This window comes from Psammomys obesus, unplaced genomic scaffold (genome assembly GCF_907164565.1).
Source record: "Psammomys obesus unplaced genomic scaffold, mPsaObe1.curated_primary_1811, whole genome shotgun sequence".
NCBI classification, from domain to species: domain Eukaryota; kingdom Metazoa; phylum Chordata; class Mammalia; order Rodentia; family Muridae; genus Psammomys; species Psammomys obesus.
In genome coordinates, this window is record NW_026589137.1 from 5,982,753 (window position 1) to 6,006,663 (window position 23,911).

The window sequence follows — 23,911 nt, forward strand, 5'->3', positions numbered from 1 at the left end:
ATCAGCAAAATCAGAAATAAAAAGGGGGACATATCAACAGACACTGAGTTAATCCTAAGAATCATTAGGTCTTACTACAAAAGCCTATATGCCACACAATTTGAAAATCTAAATGAAACAAGTTTCTTGATAGATTACTTTACCAAAATTAAATCAAGATGAGGTAAATACTTTAGCAAGAGTCCTCCCTCTTGATCAGTTTCTTTAGGTGTACAGATTTTAGTAGGTTTATGCTAAATTATGTCTATATGAGTTAGTATATACAGTGTGTGATTAGCCTGTTCCTTGATAACCTCCCCCTGAGGGGGAGCAGCCTTACCATGCCACAGAGGAAGACAATGCAGCTACTCCTGATGAAACCTGATAGACTAGTTTCAGGAGGAAGGAAAATAAGACCTCCCCTATCAGTGGGCTTGGAGATGGTCATGAGTGGAGAAGGGGGAGGAAGGGAGGAATTGGAAGGGGAGGAGGGAGTAGCTAAAGGGGTGATGCAAAGTGAGTAAAGTGTAAATAATAAAAAAATAAAGAAAGAAAGGTGAAAAAATGATCAGGTAAATAGATGGAATAGTCCTGTATATCCCAAGGAAATAGAAGCAGTCATCAAAAGTTTGCCTATCAAAAAGAGGCCAGGGACAGATAGTTTCAGCACATTATTCAACCAGACCTTCATAGAAGAGGTAACTCCAATTATCTCTAAATTATTCCACAAAATAAAACAGAAGGAACACTACCAAATTCATTCTATGAGGCCACAGTCACCTTCATACCTAAGCTACAAAAGGAACCAACAACAACAAAAAAGAACTTCAGACCAATCTCTCTTATGAATATTGATGAAAAAAATTCAATAAAATACTTGCAAACTGAATCCAAGAGCACCTAAAAGATATCATCCATCATGATCAAGTAAGCTTCATCCCAGAAATGCAGGGGTGGTTAAATGTATGGAAAGCCATCAATGTAATCCACCATATAAACAAACTTTAGGAGTAAAATCACATGATCATCTCCTTAGATGCCAAAAAAGCTTTTGAGAAATTCCAACACCCATTCACGATTAAAGTCTTGGTGAGAGCAGTGATTCAAGGCACATACTTAAACATACTAAAGACAATAAACAGCAAGCCTAAAGCAAAAATCCAAATAAATGGAGAGAAATTTAAATCAATCCCACTGAAATAAGGGATAAGGCAAGGCTGCCCACTATTTCCATATCTCTTCAACATAGTACTTGAAGTCTTAGCTCCAGCAATAAGAAAACTAAAGGAGATTAAATGGATACAACTTGGAAAGGAAGAATTCAGAGTATCACTACTGGCAGAAGATATGATAGTATACATGAGTGACCCCAACAATTCAACCAGAGAACTCTTCTGCTGATAAACACCTTCAGCAAAGTGGCTGAATAATTAATACAATTAATTATTGTATTAATCATTAATAATTAATACAATTATTACTACATTAATTATTAATAATTAAGACAATGTAAATAATTAATAACGATTAATACAAAATTAACTAAAAAAATAAGTAGTCCTCCTGTATACAAAAGACAAAAGGGCTGAGAAAGAAATTAGGGAAACTATACTCTTCACAATAGCCAGGAAAAGCATAAAGTAGCTTGGTGTGACTCTAAGCAAGTAAGTAAAAGACCTGTTTAAAAAAAAAAAAAAAACTTCAAGTCTCTAAAGAAAGAAATGGAAGAAGATAACAGAATTTAGAAAGATCTCCCATTCTCATTGATGGGTAGCATTAACAAAATAAAAATGGATATCCTGCCAAAAGCAATCTACAAATTCAAAGCCATTCACCATAAAAAAACCCACAATTTTTTACAGACCATGAATGTAAAATTCTGTTTCATATGGAAAAACGAAAATAAAAACAAACAAACAAACAAAAAACAGAATTGTGAAAACAATCCTATACAAAGAACTAAAGAAGTTAAACAGCAAAAAATCAAGTAATCCAATTAAAAAATGGGGAACAGAGCTAAACAGAGAATTCTCTGCAGAGGAATATCGAATGGCAGAGAAACACTTAAAGAAATGCTCAACATCTTTAGCCATCAGGAAAATGCAAATCAAAACAACCATAAGATTTCACCTTACACCCATCAGATCAAAATCTGATCAAAATCTCAAGAGACAACACATGCTGCAGAGGTTGTGGAGAAAGGGGAACCCTCCTCCACTGCTGGTGGGAATGTAAACTTGTACAAACACTCTGGAAAGCAATCTGGCACTTTCTCAGACAACTAGGAATAGTGCTTCCTCAAGATCCAGCTATACCACTCCTAGTCATATATCCAAAAGAGGCTCAAGTACATTTGAATAAGGACATTTGCTCAACCATGTTTGTAGCAGCCTTATTTGCAATAGCCAGAAGCTGGAAACAGCCCAGATGCCCCTCAGTGGATGAATGGATGCACAAATTGTAGTATATCTACAAAATGGAATATTACTCAGCAATGAAAAACAAGGAAATCATGAAATTTGCAGGTAAATGGTGGGATCTGGAAAAGATCATCCTGAGTGAGCTATCCCAGAAGCAGAAAGATGCACACAGGTTATATACTCACTCATATAGACATATAATATAGGACAAAGCTATAAACCTACTAAAATCTGTACACCTAAAGAAACTAATCAAGAGGGAGGACTCTAAATAAAATGTTCAATACCTATCCAGAAAGGCAAAGAGGCTGGACATCAGAAGAAGGAGAAAAGAGGGAACAAGTCAGGAGCCTGACACAGAGGACCTCTGAAAAGCTCTGCCCTGCAGACTATCAATGTAGGTGTTGAGACTTATGGGCAACCTTTGGGCAGAGTGCAGGGAAACTTATGAAAGAAGTAGGAAACAGTAAGATCTGGAGCAGACAGGAACTCCACAAGGAGAACAACAGAACCAAAAAATCTGAGCACAGGGGTCTTTTCTGAGTCTGCTATTCCAACCAAGGACTATGCATGGAGCCAACCTAAGACCCCTGCACAGATGTAGCCCATGGCAGTTCAGTATCCAAGTGCATTCCATTGTAATGGGAACAGGGACTGTCTCTGTCATGAATTGATTGGCCTGCTCTTTAATTACCTCCCCCTGAGGGGGATGCAGCCTTACCAGGCCACAGAAGAAGACAGTGCAGCCACTCCTGATGAGAACTAATTGATTAGGATCAGAAGGAAGGAAATGAAGTCCTCCCCTATCAGTGGACTTGGGGAGGGGCATGCATGCAGAGGGTGGAGGAAGGGAGGGATTGGGATGGGAGGAGGGAGAGAACCACAGGAAGGATACAAAGTGAATAAAGTTTAATTAATAAAGAAAAAAAAACATGCTTCATTAAAAAAAAAATCACCTGGAGGTATCTCCATCCCTGATCTCAAGCTGTACTACAGAACAATATTAATAAAAACTGCCTGGTACTAGCATAGAAACAGAATAGGGGATCAATGGAATTGAATAGAAGACCCAAAATTAAACCAATATACCTATGGCAGTTGATTTTTGATAAAGAACTCAAAACCACACAACGGAAAAAAGACAGCATCTTCAACAAATTGTGCTGGTCTAACTGGATATATACATGTATAAAAATGCAAATAGGTCTACATTTATTACCCAGTAACCAAACTAAGGTCTAAGTGTATCAAAGACCTCAACATAAAACCAGACACACTAAATCTCTTAGAAGAAGAATTGGAAAAGTTCCTTGAACTCATTGGCACAGGAGACAACTCCCTGAACAGAACACCAACAGCACAGGCACTAAGATCAACAATCAATAAGTGAGACCTCATGAAACTGAAAAGATTCTCTAAAGCAAAGGACACTGTCGCCAGAACAAAACAACTGCCTACAGATTGGGAAAGGATCTTCACCAACTCTATATCTGACAGAGGACTAATGTCCAGTATATATAAAGAACTTAAGAAGTTAAACACCAACAAATCAAGTAATCCAATTAAAAAATGGGGTACAGAGCTAAACAGAGAATTCTCTCCAGAGGAGTATTGAATGGCAGAGAAACACTTAAAGAAATGCTCAACATCTTTAGTCATCAGGGGAATGCAAATCAAAATGACCCTGAAATTTCATCTTACACCCATCAGAATGGCTAAGATAAAAAACTGAAGTGACATATATGTTGTAGAGGATGTGGAGAAAAGGGAACTCTCCTTCACTGAGGGTGGGAATGTAAACTTATAAAACGACTTTGGAAATCAATCTGGCGCTTTCTGAGACAATTAGGAATAGTGTTTCCACAAGATTCAGCGATAGCATTCCCAGGCATATATCCAAAGTATTCTCAAGTACACAATAAGGACTTTTGCTCAACCATGTTCATAGCAGTTTTATTCATAATAGCAAGAAATTGGAAACAACCCAGATGTCCTTCAACTGTGGAATTGATACAGAAATTGTGGTGCATTTACGCAGCAGTATACTACTCAGCAATTAAAAACAAATAAATCATGAAATTTGTTGGCAAATGGTGGGAACTAGAAGGTATCATCCTGAGTGAGGTATTACAGAAGCAGAATAATACACATGGTTCATATTCACTTATAAGTGGATATTAGACCTAAAAATATAGGATAAACTTACTAAATCTCTACTTAAATAATCTGAGTAAGAAGGAGAACCCTGGGTAAGACTATCAGTCCTCACTAATAAAGGCAAATGGGATGGACATCAGAAGAGGGAGAAAACAGGAAATAGGAGAGGAGCCTACCATAGAGGGCTGCTGAATGACTCTTCCCAGCAGGGTATCAAAGCAGGTAGGTGCTGATGCTCATTACCAGACTTTGGGAAGAGAGCAGGGAATGATATGAAAGATGGATGCATTGGAATGCCCTAGAGGGGACAGGAGTTCCACAAGGAGAGCAACAGACCTGTGAAATGTGGTCCCAGGTGTCCTTTTCTGAGACTGATACTCTAACCAAGGACCATGCATGGAGCTAAACCCTGCACAGATGTAGCCTGTGGCAGCTCAGTGTCCATGTCGTTTCCCAAGAAAGGGGATTTAAGACTGTCTTTGACATGAATTCAGTTGCCTGCTCTTTGATCACCTAGTTCTTATCTTACCAGCTTACAGAAAAAGAGGATCCAGTCAGTCCTGATAAGATTTGATAGGCTAGGGTCAGACTACAGGGGACAAGTCCCTTCAGTGGACTTGGGGTGGGGTTTAGTGGTTGAAGGAATGACCAGTGGGAATAAGAGAAGATGAAGGAGGTAGCTACAGTTGGGATATAAAGTAGATAATTTGTAAAATAATAATAACAAATTTAAATAAAGAAATACTTTATGGCTTGTGTCCTTGGATATAACAGTGGCCAGCAATTCTATATTATTTTGCCAGGACAAAAGCAAGTGCTTTATGTGACTATACTGCAAAGGTTGCCGGCTTTAACACAGCCATAGACAAAGATGATCTACCAAGAGATATTTGCTATCTTACAATTCTAGAAGCAAAGGCTTCTAGGTCAAGATCTGAGCAGGTTTGCTTCTTCTGAGGGCTGTGAGAGAGAAGGGTCCATGCCTCTGTCTTTAGTTTGTAGATAGTGCAGGTCTTCCTGTGTCCTTAAAGTCTCTTGCAGTTGTAACTCTGTGCTCTTTTCCAGGCTGCCATTTTAGATTGCATTGGGACCATGAACTGCAAGGTGCAAAATATGGAATCTGTCCCCTCTGGTGGGTCTCATGGCTTCTCCTTCAAATACATTTTGAGGAAGTTCATCCTCTAATCTTTTTCTAATATTAGCAGGTACTAAAAGTCATGGGCTATGAACACAGTGGAATTATAGTAATCTCAGCAAATTGTGGGCCATGAACATAGAGATTTTGATAGTATTTAAAGGCTGCAAATTGTGGGTGGTAGAAAATGGCATCAAGATCTTGAAATGAGTAGAACCAAGGAAGTGCATCGGGGTTTTAGGAGCACTGATGAGTAAACCTCCTCAGTCATAACACCATTCTCCTGTCCTGGTGAAACAAACACTAAAACAGCTAAGCACCCCCTTTCATTGATGGAGATTAAGCTGGAAAATGTCACCACAGGAGAGGCAAGAAACCTTCTAGCCAACGCCACAGGGGGCATACATATGCAGAAAGAAAGAGCCATCCTACTCCAAACAGACTTTTCCTGCAGGAAAATGTCCCTGAGTAACAATTAGGAATACTCACTAGCTGGCCACTCCTTGAAGACAGTTCACCCCCTAAAGAAGGAAGAACTAAATATCTGCAATGATCCTTTCCATATCTGTCAATAACTGCACTTCTCCCTCTCTCTGGCAGGCAGTCACTCTGACAACTCAGAGTGGCTTCCAGGGAAAGGTGAATACTTAGAGGCAGGCCTCCTTCAGAGAATGTGCAGGAGCTGGAGAAGGCCATTAAATGCTGCAAACAGTGGGCAAATATCTCTCTGATACATATATCCATGGGGACAGGGCACCACTGTTGGTTCATATGTGTACTTGTGGTCTGTCACCCTCCATGTTGAGCTGAGTAGGAATGGCTTTTGACACAGATGCTCACAGAGAATTACATGAAATCAAGGGCCTCAAAAATAGCTAGGGTATGCCTGAGAACTCGGAGACCATTAGGTTTTCTAGTTAAAGGCTGATTATATGTGGGAACGAAGCACAATTACACAGAGAACTGAGCTCTTAAGCCTAGCATTTTCTTTTGTCAATTAGTTTATGCAATGAAATTACAGCAATATTATAAATATCACATTTAAATAATTTATGGATAGTTACATTCCTGGAAGGTAAGTACATTTTGAAGGCTTGAAGAACTCAAGTTTCTTCATTTGAGGAAATAATGTAAAATATACTTCATTCCTCTCTCTGGGGCTATGATACAAATGTATAAAGGAGACAGAATGGAAGATTTGACTTGGGCTTGCTTCTCTAGCCAGCAGCGCTGCTTGCAGCTAGGACATTCAACCTTCAATTCTAACTTCTCCATGTCTCTCTGTGAAATTGAGGTATGTTCAAAATATATTCAAATCCATATCATGGAGTTAAATAAATTACCCATATTTTACTTGTATGTTTTGTTTCCCATTGTCCAACAGACTTTTAAAATTTCAGTGTAATATCTATTTTTATAAATTAAAAAAGCTTACTTTATGATGTTAAAAAAAGGAAGATCTGCACTCAATGCTGGTCACTTTTGTCTATTTCCTGGGTTGGTGACTCTGTCTCCCTCACCTGTCCTGGATCCCTGTTCCCACAAAAAACATGTTAACGGAAAGAAAAGACTCATTAAATGTAACTGAGGAATGGTGAGATAGTTCAACAGATAAAGGTGAATTCTATCTCCAGAAACCACTTGAAAGGTAGAAGGAGAACCAACTCTATAACAAAGGCAAAAATGGTTTCCACATATTCATTCTGGCATGCCCTTTCATTCCCAACAGAAATGAATAAAAAAATTAAAGAATTAAAAAAAAATAAAACCAAAATATTTCCCACCCTCTAGGATAAACAGTCAACAAGCGTAGAAGCTGAATTATGTCCTTGCTGAGAGTCATCAACAGAAAAATCATACAATCAATAAAAGGGCATTTTACCATCTGGGTCAACATCAACTGTAAGTAAAATGAGTTAACTTAATTTTGTTCATGTTAATGCAGTATAATTTCTCTGTTATAGTTAAAGATACGTAGTAATAATACTGTTTATATATCTCAATCTTTTATGTTATACATTTTGTAGTAAGATCAAGAATATCTCTTGTGTTCATTACTTTTCTCACTATTGTAACAGAATGCTTGAGAAAAGCAGTTGAAGAAGAAAAGGGTTTGGCTCAGAGTTTGAGAGTGGCAGCGAATGTATAGCAATGAAAGCATGTGAGGATTGGTCACCATGTCCATATTTGTTAAAGCAACATGTGCATTGGTATTCTACTTGTTTTCACTCTCTAATCCCTTGTTAATTAGTCTATATTTGGTTCTGCTACACTGAAGTTTTTAATTTCACAAAGTTTCGTTTATTGATTGTTGGTCTTATTATTTGAGCAATTAGATTCCAATTGAGATTCTTGAGTGATTAGAGTACTATTGAAAAAGTCTTTGCTTGTGTCTTGAAATTCTTCACATTGTCCTCTAGTAGTGTTCAGTCATTCAGGTCTTACTTTAAGGTCCTTGATCGAATTGCAGTTGAAGTTTCAACAGTGTGAGAAATAGGGATCTAAATTCATCCTTCAACATGTAGGCATTACAATTCCTCAGCACCATGTGTTGAAGCGATTATCTTTCCAATGTGTTTTTGGTATCATGGCAAAAAAACGCAGGTGGCTATTTCTATTTGTGTCTGTTTCTGGGTCTTCTATTGTATTACATTGATCTATATACTGGTGTTTGTGCCTACACTATGCTTTTTTTTGGTTACTATTTCCATATAATATTGCTTCAAATCTATTGTGGTGATATTTCCAGCATTTGGTTGTGCACTTGGAAATTTTCTTAGATGTGGTAAGCACAAAGAGAAAAGTAGTAATGTTTTTATATATACTGTACCACAGATTCAAGTTGTACACTTGTAAAGTTATTTCCATATCTTTAAAAGTATTATAGACAATTGAAAACTTACAATATGACTGTTTTAATATGCTTTATAAACAATAAATTATTTGGTATCATATCTTATCTGGTCAAAGGAATAAATAATAAAGAAATAATAAAAATGATCTTAAAGGTTGATTTCATAATTTAAAGTTCATAAGATGCTTCCAATGAAAGAGATTGAATTCAGTTCAGGTAATAAAACAGTGTCTTATTATTGGTTAATGATTAATGGTTTCTTGTTAGTGGTTAATGATCATATAAGGATGCAATAAATAAGTGATGATTTTGGAAAAATCTGAACATTTTGACTCTCAAATATGATTTTACTAAAAACTTGGTATGTGATATTTAAAAAGCATGAAATCCTTAATTGCTGTGACTTTCATTCTCCTTTCCTTTTCATGTCATAGTAGTTGTTGTATGACAGTTCCATAGGAGACAGGAGCAAATATATATTCACCCCAAATAGGCTATAGATGTCAAACAAAATAAACAGTTTAAACAAGTATAGTTTACTGAACAAATGAGTTGGGTTGAAGTTATTTACAGAAGTAGATGTAATACTGGAGCATGGGACACTCAACTATAGCCACATCACTGTAAAACCTTTCTCAACTTGAATGATGACTTATGAGAGCTTCATCCATGGAGTTCACTGCAAAATTTGTAGGCAGCTCTTGTAAAGATTTTCTTCTCTCTTACCAGTTGTTTGTTGTTATGTAACCTTGGTGAGGGAACTTGTGACCTTCCTAATTTCCTGAACCTTGAATTTTGTTAGATTTCTGAGTACTGCAAGCCTTCCTCCTTCATATCCCTTCCAAGAGGAAGTGCTTCTGTTTAGAGAAAATTTCTGCAGAATATCACTTTCACCTTTAAATGTGTTGAGCATCTTGTGGAACCATGATTTTTACATAGATATTAGTGTTGTTTCTGTCAAGAAATATATATTTATATGTTTATATATTTATATATATATTTATATATATATGGTCCCTCTATGTATGTGTTTTTGAATCTTAACAGAAACAAATTTCTGAAAATATCAGTAGATATTGGAATCTGTCATTATTGAGAAACTCTATTTTTCTTCATTATAAAAACACATTAATCATCTTATTCTCTCCCCCCTTGCTGTTCTCTCTCCCTATATTCATTTTCTTGAACTTCTATCTTTATGAATATAGATGCTTCCCATTAGACCTTTTAGTGACAGGAATCTCCCCTGCCCCTGAACAAACTCACAAATATTTACTTTTTTTTTTTTCTTAGAAAAATTTGTTCTAAAGAGCAGGAGAGGTTATTACACAGTTAGGATCATGTACTGTTTCTTTAGAGGACCCATGTTTGCTTTCAAAGAACCACAACAGGCAACACATGACTTCCTTTGTCTCCAGATCCTGGGCATATGATGTCTTTGACCTCCACAGGTATCCATGCATGTACCACTTATATGTACATATGCATGTAATTAAAAATAAAAGACTGTGTAGGAAATACTCATAATATATCTCTCCTAATAAGATGTTATTAGTACTGTCTTCATTTTAAGGATAATCTCTTTTGCATACCTTAGATTTATGCACATTCATTTTGTTTTTCTTTTTTCTAAGGTGAAGAAGTATGGCACATTGACCTAATATAAAAACACTGAGAGAAAGAGGCAGTCACTGACTTTTGCTTAGTCCCTGGTTTATTTCTTTAAGGACAAGAATATTCAACTTAATTCTTAAAACATAGTATTAGATGAGTGGAGAGAAAGTTCTTTACTATACATTCTATTGTATAACATCGCTTTAGAATGTTTCCTTCCAGGAAACTCACTCTTTTTCCATTTATCTTCTTGCTTTCAATTCCTACTGTGTTAATAAAATATGATACTCTTTGATATAGGGTGTTAATGCCCAGAAATAGGTATTTGTTGAATCATATGTCTATTTTCATAAATTGCTTCCATGTCTTAGTTTACAAGAAATGAATGAGACCCAATTAGACTAGGTAGCCAATATGGGTGAGTGATATTTACTGCCTAAGCAGTCATCCACACAACCTAATAGTCCATAGCATTGTTCTGATAAGCACACATAGAAAGCTGGGTTTTGCATATGCTTTGCTTCCAGGGAAAGGTGAAAGGGAACGATTGTCCTCTTTCCATATAAGTCAAATAAGATGAAACAAAATGGAATTCTTTTCTAGGAAGGAAGAAAACATAAACCCATTTGAAACAGATAAAGAGTAGAGTAAAGTTGACTAGCAAAAGCAATTAAGTAAATCTAATAGTTTCATCTTCAAATGTCTTCCAAAAAGTTGTGTGTGTGTGTGTGTCTGTGTGTGTGTGTGGCTAGTTTTTAATACCACTAAAATGGTAGAACCATTATGAGGTGCGACCATAGTAAAGAGAAGTTATATCTTTAGGGATTTGTACTTAAAACAGGTGATAGGAGCCCTAATCCACTCCTCCTTTCTATTTTGTAAGTATGCAAACTCGTTGCTTCTATCATGAGGAGAGAAATCTCTTAATCCACCATTTACCACCATGATGTACTCTTTATCCACAGGCCCAAAACTAGAAAACCAACGACCATGTTCTGAACCAGACAACATAAGCTCAAATAAGTATTTCCTTCTCATATGTTTTCTTTGGCATTTTGTTACAGTGATAAAAATGTAAGCAACACACTTCAGCTGGCAACAAGACTCTTCTAAATATTAGCCAAGAAGCAGAACAACAAATATTATACTGAAAAGCATTAATTCTTTTAAGTGAGTAACTGCTCTTTTCCATTTAATGGTTTCCCCGTAAATGCTTAATTTTGGTTAAACTTTCCCATGTTATATTGAATGCACATTTCTTTTTTTTTTTTTTAATTTTTTATTTTTATTTTATTTTTCTTTTTAGTTACATTTTGTTAACTCTGTGTCCCAGCTGTATCCCGCTCCCTCATTCCCTCCCCAACCCCACACTCCCTCCCTGGTCTCCTCCCTGCCCCTTTCCAAGTCCCCTGATAGGGGAGGACCTCCTCCCCTTTCATCTGACCCTGTTTTATCAGGTATCTTCAGGGCTGGCTGCAAAGTCCTCCTCTGTGGCCTAACAGACTGCTCCTCCCCTGGGGTGGGGGTCAAACAGCCTGCCCTTGAGATCCTATTAGAAATAGTCCGTGTTCCCCTTACTTTGGAAAACTACTTGGTTACTGAGCTACCACAGGCCACATCCGAGCAGAAGTTCTAGGTTATATCCATAGATGGTCCTTGGTTGAGTGTCAGTCTCAGAAAAGACCCTGTGCCCAGATATATTTGGTCCTTGTGGAGCTCCTATCCTTTCCATATCATACTAACTTCCCTTCTTTCATATGATTCCCTGCACTCTGCCGAGGGTTTGGTTATGAGTCTTAGTGTCTGCTTTGAAACACTGCTACGTAGAGTCTTTCAGATGCCTTTTGTGATAGACTCCTGTCATAAGTTCAATGCACATCCCATTTGTCTTTCTAAATGAGGATTAATCACCTTCGCCTGTGTCCACTTTCTTGATTATCTTCTTTAGGTGTGTAGATTTCATTATGTTTATCATGTCTTGTAGGTCTATATAAGCGAGTATATACCAAGTTTGTCTTTCTCCTTCTGGGATACTTCACTCAGAATGATCTTTTCTAGATCCCACCACTTGCCTGCAAATTTCATGATTTCTTCCTTTTTGATTGCTGAGTAGTATTCCATTGTGTAAAAATACCACAGTTTCTGTATCCATTCCTCCGTTGATGGACATCTGAGTTGTTTCCAAGTTCTGGCTATTACAAATAAAGCTGCTATGAACATGGTTGAACAAATGTCCTTGTTGTGTACTTGAGCAAATTTTGGGTATATACCTAGGAGTGGTATAGCTGGGTCTTGAGGTAGCACTACTCCTAGTTGTCTGAGAAAGTGCCAGATTGACTTCCAGAGTGGTTGAACCAGTTTACATTCCCACCAGCAATGGAGGAGGGTTCCCTTTTCTCCACAACCTCTCCAGCATGTGCTATCACTTGAGTTTTTCATCTTGGCCATTCTGATGGGTGTAAGGTGATATCTCAGGGTCGTTTTGATTTGCATTTCCCTAATGGCTAATGAGGTTGAGCATTTCTTTAAGTGTTTCTCTGCCATTCGACGTTCCTCTTTCGAGAATTCTCTGTTTAGCTCTGTTCCCCATTTTTTAAGTAGATTACTTGGTTTGTTGCTTTTCTGCTTCTTTAGTTCTTTATATATACTTGATATTAGCCCTCTGTCAGATAAAGGGTTGGTGAAGATTCTTTCCCAATCTGTAGGCTGTCTATTTGTTTTGATGACAGTGTCTTTTGCTTTACAGAAGCTTTTCAGTTTCATGAGGTCCCATTTATTGATTGTTGCTCTTAAAGCCTGTGCTGTTGGTGTTCTGTTCAGGAATTTGTCTCCTGTGCCAATGAATTCTAGGCTGTTTCCCACTTTTTTTTCCAGCTGATTTAGAGTATCTGGTTTTATGTTGAGGTCCTTGATCCACTTGGACTTTAGTTTTGTGCAGGGTGATAGATATGGATCTATTTTCATTTTTCTGCATGTAGACATCCAGTTGGTCCAGCACCATTTGTTGAAGATGCTGTCTTTTTTCCATTGAATGGATTTGGCTTCTTTGTCAAATATTGAGAATTCATAGGTGTGTGGGTTTATTTCTGGGTCTTCTATGCGATTCCATTGATCCTCCTTTCTGTTTCTATGCCAATACCATGCAGTTTTTATTACTGTTGCCCTGTAGTACAGCTTGAGATCGGGAATGGAGATACCTCCAGATGATCTGTTGTTGTTCAGGATCGTTTTGGAGATTCTGGGTTTTTTGTTTCTCCATATGAAGCTGAGAATCTTTTTTTCAAGGTCTGTAAAGAATTGAGTTGGTATTTTGATGGGAATTGCATTGAATCTGTAGATTGCTTTTGGCAGGATGGCCATTTTCACAATGTTAATCCTACCAATCCATGAGCACGGGAGATCTTTCCATCTTCTGAGATCTTCTTCAATTTCTTTCTTCAAAGACTTGAAGTTTTTCTCAAACAGGTCTTTCACTTGCTTGGTTAGAGTCACACCAAGGTACTTTATGTTGTTAGTGGCTATTGTGAAGTGTGTTGTTTCCCTAATTTCTTTCTCAGCCTTTTTGTCTTTGGTATACAAGAGGGCCTCTGATTTTTTTGAGTTGATTTTGTATCCTGCCACTTTGCTGAAGGTGTTTATCAGCTGAAGAAGTTCTCTGGTTGAATCTTTGGGGTCGCTCATGTATACTATCATATCATCTGCAAATAGTGACACTTTGACCTCTTCCTTTCCGATTTGTATCCCCTTGATCTCCTTTAGTTGTCTTATTGCTCTGGCTAGGACTTCAAGTACAATGTTAAAGAGATATGGAGATAGTGGGCAGCCTTGTCTTGTCCCTGATTTCAGTGGGATTGATTTAAGTTTCTCTCCATTGAGTTTGATGTTGGCTATAGGCTTGCTGTATATTGCCTTTACTATCTTTAGGTATGTGCCTTGTATCCCTGATCTCTCCAAGACTTTAAACATAAATGGGTGCTGGACTTTGTCAAATGCTTTTTCAGCATCTAAGGAGATGATCATGTGGTTTTTTCTCCTTCATTTTGTTTATGTGGTGGATTACATTGATGGATTTCCGTATGTTGAACCACCCTTGCATTCCTGGGATGAAGCCTACTTGGTCATGGTGGATGATATCTTTGATGTGTTCTTGGATTCGGTTTGCAAGTATTTTATTGAGTATTTTTGCATCAAAGTTCATAAGAGAGATAGGTCTGAAGTTCTCTTTTTTTGTTGGATCTTTGTGTGGTTTAGGTATCAAAGTGACTGTGGCTTCATAGAATGAGTTTGGTAGTGTTCCTTCTGTTTCTATTTTATGGAATAGTTTGAGGAGAATTGGTGTTAGTACTTCTTTGAAGGTCTTGTAGAATTCTGCGCTGAAGCCATCTGGTCCAGGGCTTTTTTTGGAGGGGAGACTGTTAATGACTGCTTCTATTTCCTTGGGAGATATAGGACTATTCAGTCTTTCTACCTGATCTTGACTTAATTTTGGTTGATGGAATCTGTCAAGAAAGTTATCCATTTCATTTAGATTTTCAAATTTTGTGCCATATAGGCTTTTGTAGTATGACCTAATAATCGTTTGGATTTCCTCAGTGTCTGTAGTTATGTCCCCATTTTCCTTTCTGATTTTGCTGATTTGTATGGTTTCTCTCTGCTTTTTAGTTAGTTTGGCTAAGGGTTTGTCTATCTTGTTGATTTTCTCAAAGAACCAGCTTTTTGTTTCATTGATTCTTTGGATAATTTTATTTGTTTCTAATTGATTGATTTCTGCCCTTAGTTTGATTATTTCCAGCTGTCTGCTCCTCTTGGGTGTATCTGCTTCTTTTTTTTCTAGGTTTTTCAGTTGGGCCATTAAGTTGTTTGTATGTGATGTTACAGATTTCTTCTTGTAGGCACTTAGTGCTATAAATTTTCCTCTGAGCACTGCTTTCAATGTGTCCCATAAATTTGGGTATGTTGTGCCTTCATTTTCATTGAATTCTAGAAAGTCTTTAATTTCTTTCTTTATTTCTTCCTTGACCCAGCTGTCATTGAGTAGTAAGTTGTTCAGTTTCCATGTGCGTGTCGGCTTTTTGTTGTTTCTGTTGTTGTTGATGTCCAGCTTTAGTCCATGGTGGTCAGATAGTATACAAGGGATTATTTCAATCCTTTTGTATCTGTTGAGGCTTGCTTTGTGACCAACTATATGGTCTATTTTGGAGAAGGTTCCATGCGGTGCTGAAAAGAAGGTGTACTCTTTTGAGTTTGGGTGAAAAGATCTGTAGACATCTATTAGGTCCATTTGATTTAGGGATTCTGTGAGTGCTTTCATTTCCCTATTTGGTGTCTGTCTGGTTGATCTGTCCCTTGATGAGAGTGGGGTGTTGAAGTCTCCCACTATTAAGGTATTAGGATCAATGTATGATTTAAGCTTTAATATTGTTTCATTTACGAATGTAGGTGCTCTTGTATTTGGGGCATAGATATTCAAAATTGTGATATCCTCTTGTTGGATTTTTCCTTTGATGAGAATATAGTGGCCCTCCTTATCTTTTTTGATTAACTTGGGTTGAAAGTCTATTTTATTAGATATTAGGATGGCTACTCCAGCTTGTTTTCTGGAACCATTTGCTTGAAAAACATTTTTCCAGCCCTTTACTCTGAGGTAGTGTTTATCTTTGTTGCATAGGTGTGTTTCTTGGATGCAACAGAATGTTGGGTCCTGTTTCCGTAACCATTCTCTTAGCCTGTGTCTTTTTATTGGTGAGTTGAGTCCATTAATATTGATAGATAATATTGACCAATGCATGTTAGTTCCTTGTGTAATGGAGTCGATGATCTTACCTTGTTTCATTGCTTGTTTTCTTTTCATTTTTGTTGGGACATTATCTGTATGCCCTGTTTTCTTGGGTGAATTCGTTTTCGTTGGATTGGAGTTTTCCTTCTAGTATCTTCTGTAGGGTTGGTTTGCTGTATAGATATTGCGTAAATTTAGTTTTGTCATGGAATATTTTGTTTTCTCCATCTATGTTGATTGAAAGCTTTGCAGGGTATAGTAGTCTGGGTTGACATTTGTGATCTCTTAGAGTCTCCATGATGCTTGCCCAGGCCCTTCTGGCTTTCATAGTTTCTGATGAGAAGTCTGGTGTGATTCTGATAGGTCTACCTTCATATGTTACTTGGCCTTTTTCCCTTGCTGCTTTTAATATCTTTTCTTTGTTCTGTAGATTTAGTGTTTTGACTATGATGTGACGTGATGTGTTTCTTTTCTGGTCTAGTCTATTTGGTGTTCTGTAGGCCTCTTGTATATTTATGGACATCTCTTTCTTTAAGTTGGGAAAATTTTCTTCTATGATTTTTTTGAAAATATTTTCTGGACCTTGGAGCCTGGAGTCTTCTTTTTCATCAATTCCTATTATTCTTAGATTTTGTCTTTTCATAGCATCCTTGATTTCTTGGATATTTTGTGATTGGAATTTTTCTGATTTTACTTTTTCTTTGAGAGAAGTATCAATTTCTGCAAGTGTGTCTTCAGCTCCAGAGATTCTCTCTTCCATCTCTTGTATTCTGTTGGTGATGCTTACTTTTGTGGTTCCTGATCTTTTCTCCAAGTTCTCCAGCTCAAGAGTTTTCTCACTTTGTGTTTTCTTTATTGATTCTAATTCTGTTTTCATGCCTTGCACCATTTCTTTTATGTGTTTGAATTTGGATTCCTGTCTCTCTACGATGGACTCTATTTCTTTGTTCATTTCCTTTTTGTATGCCACTAATTTCTTCTCTACTTGTGCCTCTATTTGTTTGGCTATGTTTGCCTGTGTTTCTTTAAGGGTTTTGTCTATTTCTTCTTTCTTTACCTCCAATTGACTGGCCATCTCTTTGAAAGATTTGTTCATTTCCTCCTTATGAGCCTCAAATAATTGAGCAAGCATGGCTTTAAGGTCATTTTCCTGTGCTTCTGATGAATTGGAATATCCATCGATTTTGGGGTTTGCTGGTGAAGTCATGATGTCCTGATTTATGTTGGAAATGTTCTTTCGCCTACCCCTGGCCATTGGCTTATCTGAGACCTTCCCTGTTTGTTTTTGGATTCAGCCGATCAGACTGGTACTGTCTCTCTCTCAAGTCTGGAGAATTCTTCAGGAAGTTGAGAGAGGTCCCGTGTCCTTAGCGTATGCTGAGGACTAGCTGTACCTGTGGGAGGAAAGTACGCAGGCGCAAACAGAGGCAAATGCAAGCGTGCGTGCGTGTGTGTGTGTGTATATGTGTGTGTGTGTGTGTAAGTGGGTGTGGGCGTGTGTCTCGAGGGACAGAGTGATGGCTAATGTTGAACCCTTGAGTGTGTGGGAGGGGCTCTGTAATGTATATGTCGCAGGCGCTAGTGATGATCGCAGCGCAATTTCTGGCATTAACTGCCTTAACTCCTCAATTAGACCCACAGAGCAGGAACTTCAATGTTCCAAGTGCCCCTCTGTTTCCCAAAGTGGGTATATGGGTGGGAGGGGGTTCGATGCCTGGCTTCTGTTTTAGAAGAAGCCAGGATCAGTGGAGCTGCAGATTCTCAAGGGTGCACTCACTTACAGGCAGGACACTTGGCAGAGATCGGCTTATCTGGGCTGTCTGCTCTCTGGTTTGGCCCTGCTTCTTTGATGTGCTCCGCCAGTTCCGTGCTGCTGTCACTGCCAGGTTATGAGGTCTTGCTGCAGCTGGAGATTTCAGGGTGGTCACGTCAGTGGGAATCGGGGTAACCAGCCTTTCTGTTCTCTGGTTTGGCCCTGGTTAGTCTTAAACTGGAGGGCTGATGTGCCCCGCCAGCTCAGTGCTGCTCCGCCGCCAGGTTAGAAAGTCCCGCTGTAACTGGAGACTGGGTTCCTAGTCCAGATGCTTTCTGGGAAGTCCTGGGGTCTCTTTACTGTGCTCTCCAAGCTTCGGAGGCCCAGCGCCTGGTGTGTCTAGCTTGTATGGCGTTTCTGTCTGGTTTTGGTGAGTATATAGCGTATTCTCTGTCACTGTGGTATTGGGCGGGCCGTACAGTCAGTGATCGTGATCCTGCGGAGCTAGTATGGCGTCTAGCAGACTCGGGCCCTGGGAGGATGGTGCAGCTGCCGCGCGTGAATCTGGGGCTCCGAGACACAGTACTGCTGGCCTTTGCCGATAAAGGACTTGGGGCTCAGCCTCAGTGGCTGCAGGCCCCAGGCAGTTAGGTCTGCGCTGAGAAAGGCGAGTCTGCTGTGCCGAGGAGGAGGGAGGTCTGGGGGAGGGGAGTGCCGAGAGATCAAAGGATCGTTTCTCACCTTCCCCAAACAAGTCCCTGGGTGACCCGAGACCAAGGTTTTCACCTCCTGCGATGTTCCCTGTTGTTTAGAAAGTCTCTCCGTTGTTTCCCTGGCTTCAGAAGTTCTTCCACTCATCAACTCAGAACTTTTTCTCTTCCACAGCTTGGAAACTGTGTGTGCTAGTCGCCATCTTGGCTCCGCCCCTCCCGTTGTAGCTCTTGAATGCACATTTCAAGTGAACACACATTATTGTTTCTTTTATTTTTATCTACTGCATATAGTAAAGCACTAGAAAATGAAATTAAATACAGACCAGTTTTACAAAAATAATTAGTTCTCAAAGTATGGTTTTCAACTTAGACTTTGTAAATAGGAAATCAAATGTTGTCCTCAAATTTTAAATTAATATATGAAAATGCAAATTGTTGATTGAAGAATTCTCATCTACAAATTAATAGTAAAAAATTTAATTATTTTAGTAAGTGAACTTCAGGATTTTTTGGCAAGCTTATATAATGGAGAAATTGATACTAAATCTATAAAGTATGTTCTTATAACATGCTGTTATAAATGCACTTTTTCTCTCTCAACATGCTTTCATCTCTTTCATTCCTAATTGTGTCCCTTGACCGCTCATGTCTTTAGGATCCACATATGAGAAAAACAGACATTTTTGCCTTTTTGAATTTGCCTATCTGATATGATCTTAAGATCCATCTATTTTTTAATTACTCTCTTCTTTGTAGTCATGTAACACATATGTGTGTTTGAAAGAGAGAGAAACAGCAAGCGAGAGAGAGAGAGAGGTTTTCTTTATTCATCCATAAAAACTATCATGTAGATGAACCATAATCCAGCTACTGTGAATATGGGTGAGCAAGAATTGAATATGCTGATTTAGGAACACAATATTTTGGAAAATTCATTTTATTATTAGAAAAGTAGAATCAGTCTACCAAAGAACAATGATTAAAGAAATAATAATAATTAATGACACACATGACATTTTATAGTGATGAGTATGTAAGTTGCAATCTCTATTACATCATTGCTTTTAGACTCTTGCCAAGCTTTCAACACTGTAAAAGAAAAAAAAATCAAATTAACCTTGAATTTTTTGGAAAGAAAAGAGCCATTTCTGATCTAATACTACAGAGAAAGAAATACTTCAAGTGTCTTAGATTAATACTTGGAATATTTGGCAATATTAAAGAATTATTAAAGTGGTCTCCTACCACGCAGAACTATAGAAACATTGGGCAGGATTTAAAGTAGCTTATGAAAGACTCATAGAGTCATATTAAATTCTTTAAGTAGGATTTATTTGGAGTTTCAAAATCAGCTTAATTGCCACAGACAAAAAGCGAAACAACCACACTTAATTTGTTTTTCTTTTTTATCAAGGCACTTACTACATGTGGCCATGGGTGGACACCATTTGTTTAATTAGACTGCCCTCCAGGAATCTGATAGTTTTCATCCAAATTTAACACAAATTCAATAAAAAAATGGTGTCATTTTTTTCTTTGTAAATTATTTGTTTTGTAAAAAGAAATACCAGAGAAAATTTAGTGCTTGGACAAATCCAACTCCTTATAACTTTTTTTATTAGTTTTTATTTTTTTAATATTAATCAGAGGTTATTTACTTTGTATCCCAGCCATAGCCCCTTCCCTCATTCTCTCCCAATCTCACCCTCCCTCTCTCATTTCCTCCCTGTCCCTTTCCATTATCACTGATACAACAGCCTTGCTAGGCCACAGAGGAGGACATTGCAGCCAGTCCTGAAGATACCTGATGAACTCCTTATAACTTAATGTAAAACATTTATTGATAGTCTGTGATAATGAAGTCAAAACTATATATTCTTCTGTGCAGATATTTTAAGAAATCTCAAATGGTTTTAGTTATTTGACTATTAAAAATGACATTTTACTGTATTTCACAAAGATTCCATATGGCATACTTCCCACATTTTCATTTTAATACGAAATTAAAATTGTGGGGGCGGGGCGGAGCCAAGATGGTGACTAGCACACACAGTTTCTGAGCTGTGGAAGAGCTGAACGCCTGAGTGGGTGAGTGGAAGGGAAATGACAGAGAGGCTTTCTAAACGACAGGGAACATTGCACAAGGTGAGAACTTTGGTCTCGGATCACCTGTGGACTTCTTTGGGGAAGGAGAGAAACCTTTGATCTCCCGGCACTCCTCTTTCTCGGACCTTCCTCCTCCTCCGCACAGCTGGCTCACCAAGATTCTCAGCTTCTGAGCTCATGGCCTGGGGTCTGCAGAGGCTAAGACAGAGCCCTAACCACTTAGTGGCAACTGTCAGCTATACTGGTCTTGGCAGATATAAGACTATTCAATCTATTTACCTGATCTTGATTTAATTTTGGTAAATGTAATTTATCAAGAAAATTGTTCATTTCATTTAGAGTTTCAAATTTTGTGGCATATAGGTATTTGTGGTAAGACCCAATAATTGTTTGGGTTTCTTCAGTGTCTGTAGTTATGTCCCCCCTTTCATTTCTGATTTTGCTTATTTGTGTAGTTTCTCTCTGCCTTTTAGTTAGTTTGGCTAAGGGTTCGTTTATCTTGTTGTTTTCTCAAAGAACCAGTTCTTGATTTCATTGATTCTTTGAATTGTTTTATTTGTTTCTAACTTATTGAGTTCAGCCCTGAGTTTTTTTTTTTTTTTTTTTTTCTCCTAGGGCTTTTACGAGAGCTATCAAGTTGCTTGTATGAGATGTTTCAAATTTCTTTATTTTTTTTATTTTTTTTTTAATTTTTATTTTTCTTTTTAGTTACAATTTGTTAACTCTGTGTCCCAGCTGTATCCCGCTCCCTCATTCCCTCCCTCTCCCCTACTCCCTCCCTGGTCTCCTCTCTGCCCCTTTCCAAGTCCACTGATAGGGGAGGATTCATTTGACCCTGTTTTATCAGGTATCTTCAAGGCTGGCTGCAAAGTCCTCCTGAAGGCACTTAGTGTTATGAATTTTTCTCTTACCACTGCTTTCATTGTGTCCCAAAAGTTTGGATACGTTGTGCCTTAATTTTCATTGAATTCTAGGAAGGCTTTAATTTCTTTTTTGATTTCTTCCTTAACCCAGCTGTCATTGATTAGCAAGTTGTTCAGTTTCCATGTGTGTGTAGGCTTTTTGCTATTTCCATTTTTGTTGAGGTCCAGCTTTAGTCTATAGGGGTCAGATATGATACAAGATATTATTTTGAACTTCTTGTATCTGTTGAGGCTTGCTTTCTGACCAGACATATGGTCTGTTTTGGAGATGGTGACATGAGTTGCTGAAAAGAAGGTGTACTCTTTTGAATTTGGGCACAATTTTCTGTAGACATCTATTAGGTCCATTTGATTTTGGAGTTCTGTAAGTGCCTTTATTTCCCCACTTAGCTTCTGTCTAGATGATCTTTCCCTTGGTGAGAGTGGAATGTTGGGATTGATGTGTTATTTAAGTTTCAATAATGTTTAATTTACTAATGTAAGTGCTCTTGTATTTGGGACACAGATGGTAAGAACTGTGATGACCTCCTGGTACATTTTTCAGCCACTTTGGAAATCAATCTGGCACATTCTTAGACAATTAGAAATAGTACTTGCTCAAGATCCAGCTATAACAATCCTAGGCATATAGCCAAAAGATGGCCACCATTCAATATGGACATTTGCTCAACTATGTCATAGCAGATTTATTTGTAATAGCCAGAAGCTGGAAACAGCATAGATGCCCCTCAAAGGAGAGATGGATACAGAATGTGTGGCACGTTTACACAATGGAATACTACTCAACAATTAAACATAAGGAAATCTGAAATTTTCAGGCAAATGGTGGGACTACAAAAGATCATCCCTGAGTCAGGTATCCCAGAAACAGCAAGACACACATGGTATATATTCACTTGTAAGCGGATATTAGACATATAAACATATAATATAGGATAAAAATACTAAAATCTGTATACCTCTGGAAGCTAACCAAGAAGTAGGAGCCTAGGTAAGATGATCAATCCTCACTCAGAAAGGCAAATGTGATGGGCATCTGAAGAAGGCAAAAACAGGGAACAAGACAGGAGCCTACCACAGAGTGCCTTTGAAAGACTCTATCCAGCAAGGTATCAAAGCAGATGCTGAGATTCATAGCCAAGGTTTGTTCAGAGGGCAGGGAATCTAATCAAAGTAGGGGAATATAGAAACACCTGCAGGGGTCAGGAGCTCCACAAGGAGAGCAACAGAAGCAAAAAATCTGGACACAGGGGTCTTTTCTGAGACTGCTACTCCAAAGGAACATGCATGGGGATAACCTAGAACCCCTGTACAGATGCAGCCCATGGCAGCTTAGTCTACAAGTGTCTACAATTGAGTTCCCTAGTAATGGGAACAGGTATAGTCTCTGTCATGAACTCAGTGGCTGTCTCTTTGATCACCTCCCCCTGAGGAGGGAACAGCCTTGCCAGGCCACAGAGGAAGACAATGTAGCCAGTCTGATAGGCTAGGGTCAAAGGGAAGGGGAGGAGGACCCCCCCCATCTCAGTGGACTGGAGGAGGGTCATGAGAGTTGATGAGGGAGAGAGGGAGGAGTTGGGGGGGATAGGTGAGCGAGCTACAGCTCGATATAAAGTGACTAAACTTTAATTAATAAAAATAAAATTAATTTAAAAAGAAGGGAAATATAATAGATTTTATGGGTAGGTTATGGAGAGTGTTTGTCCCACCCCTGGCCTTCTTCTCTTTATCTTACCTCTCTGGGTCAATGGATTATATAGCTTGATCATCATTTCCTTAATGACTAATATCCACTTATAAATAAATATATAGCATAAGTATCTTTATGAGTCTGGGTTACCTCACTCGGATTGATTGCTTCACTTCCATCATGTTGCCTGCAAATTTCATGATGTTGGGTTTTTTGTTTCTTTCTTTCTTTCTTTTGTTGTTGTTTATAAACAGTTGAGTAACACTCCATTTTGTAAATATACCATACTTTCTTTCTCCATTTTTCTGTTGGAGTACACCTACATTGTTTCTGGAGTCTGGTTATTATGAATAAAGTTGCAATGAACATGGCTAATCAAGTGTCCTTGTAGTAGGATGGAGCATCATTTGAGTATGTGCCCAAGAAAAGTATATATAGCTGGTTCTTGAGGTTGATCATGTCTCATTTTTCTGAGGAACTGTTATACTGATTTCCATAGTTGCTATTTGCACTGCCACCAACTAGGGATAAATATTCCCTCTGCTCCAGATCCTCATCAGAATGAGTTGTTAATTGTGTTATTGATATTGGCCATTCTAATAGCTATAAGATGGAAACTCAATGTAGTTTTGATTAGCATCATTTCCACAATGGCTAAAAATGTTCCATGATGGCTAAGAATAATGAATATTACCCAGTCATTTGAGATTCCTCTACTGAGACTTCTCTGTCTTGATATTTACTCCATATTTAAATTGGTTTAGTTGTTTTGTTGATGTTCAGTTTCTAAA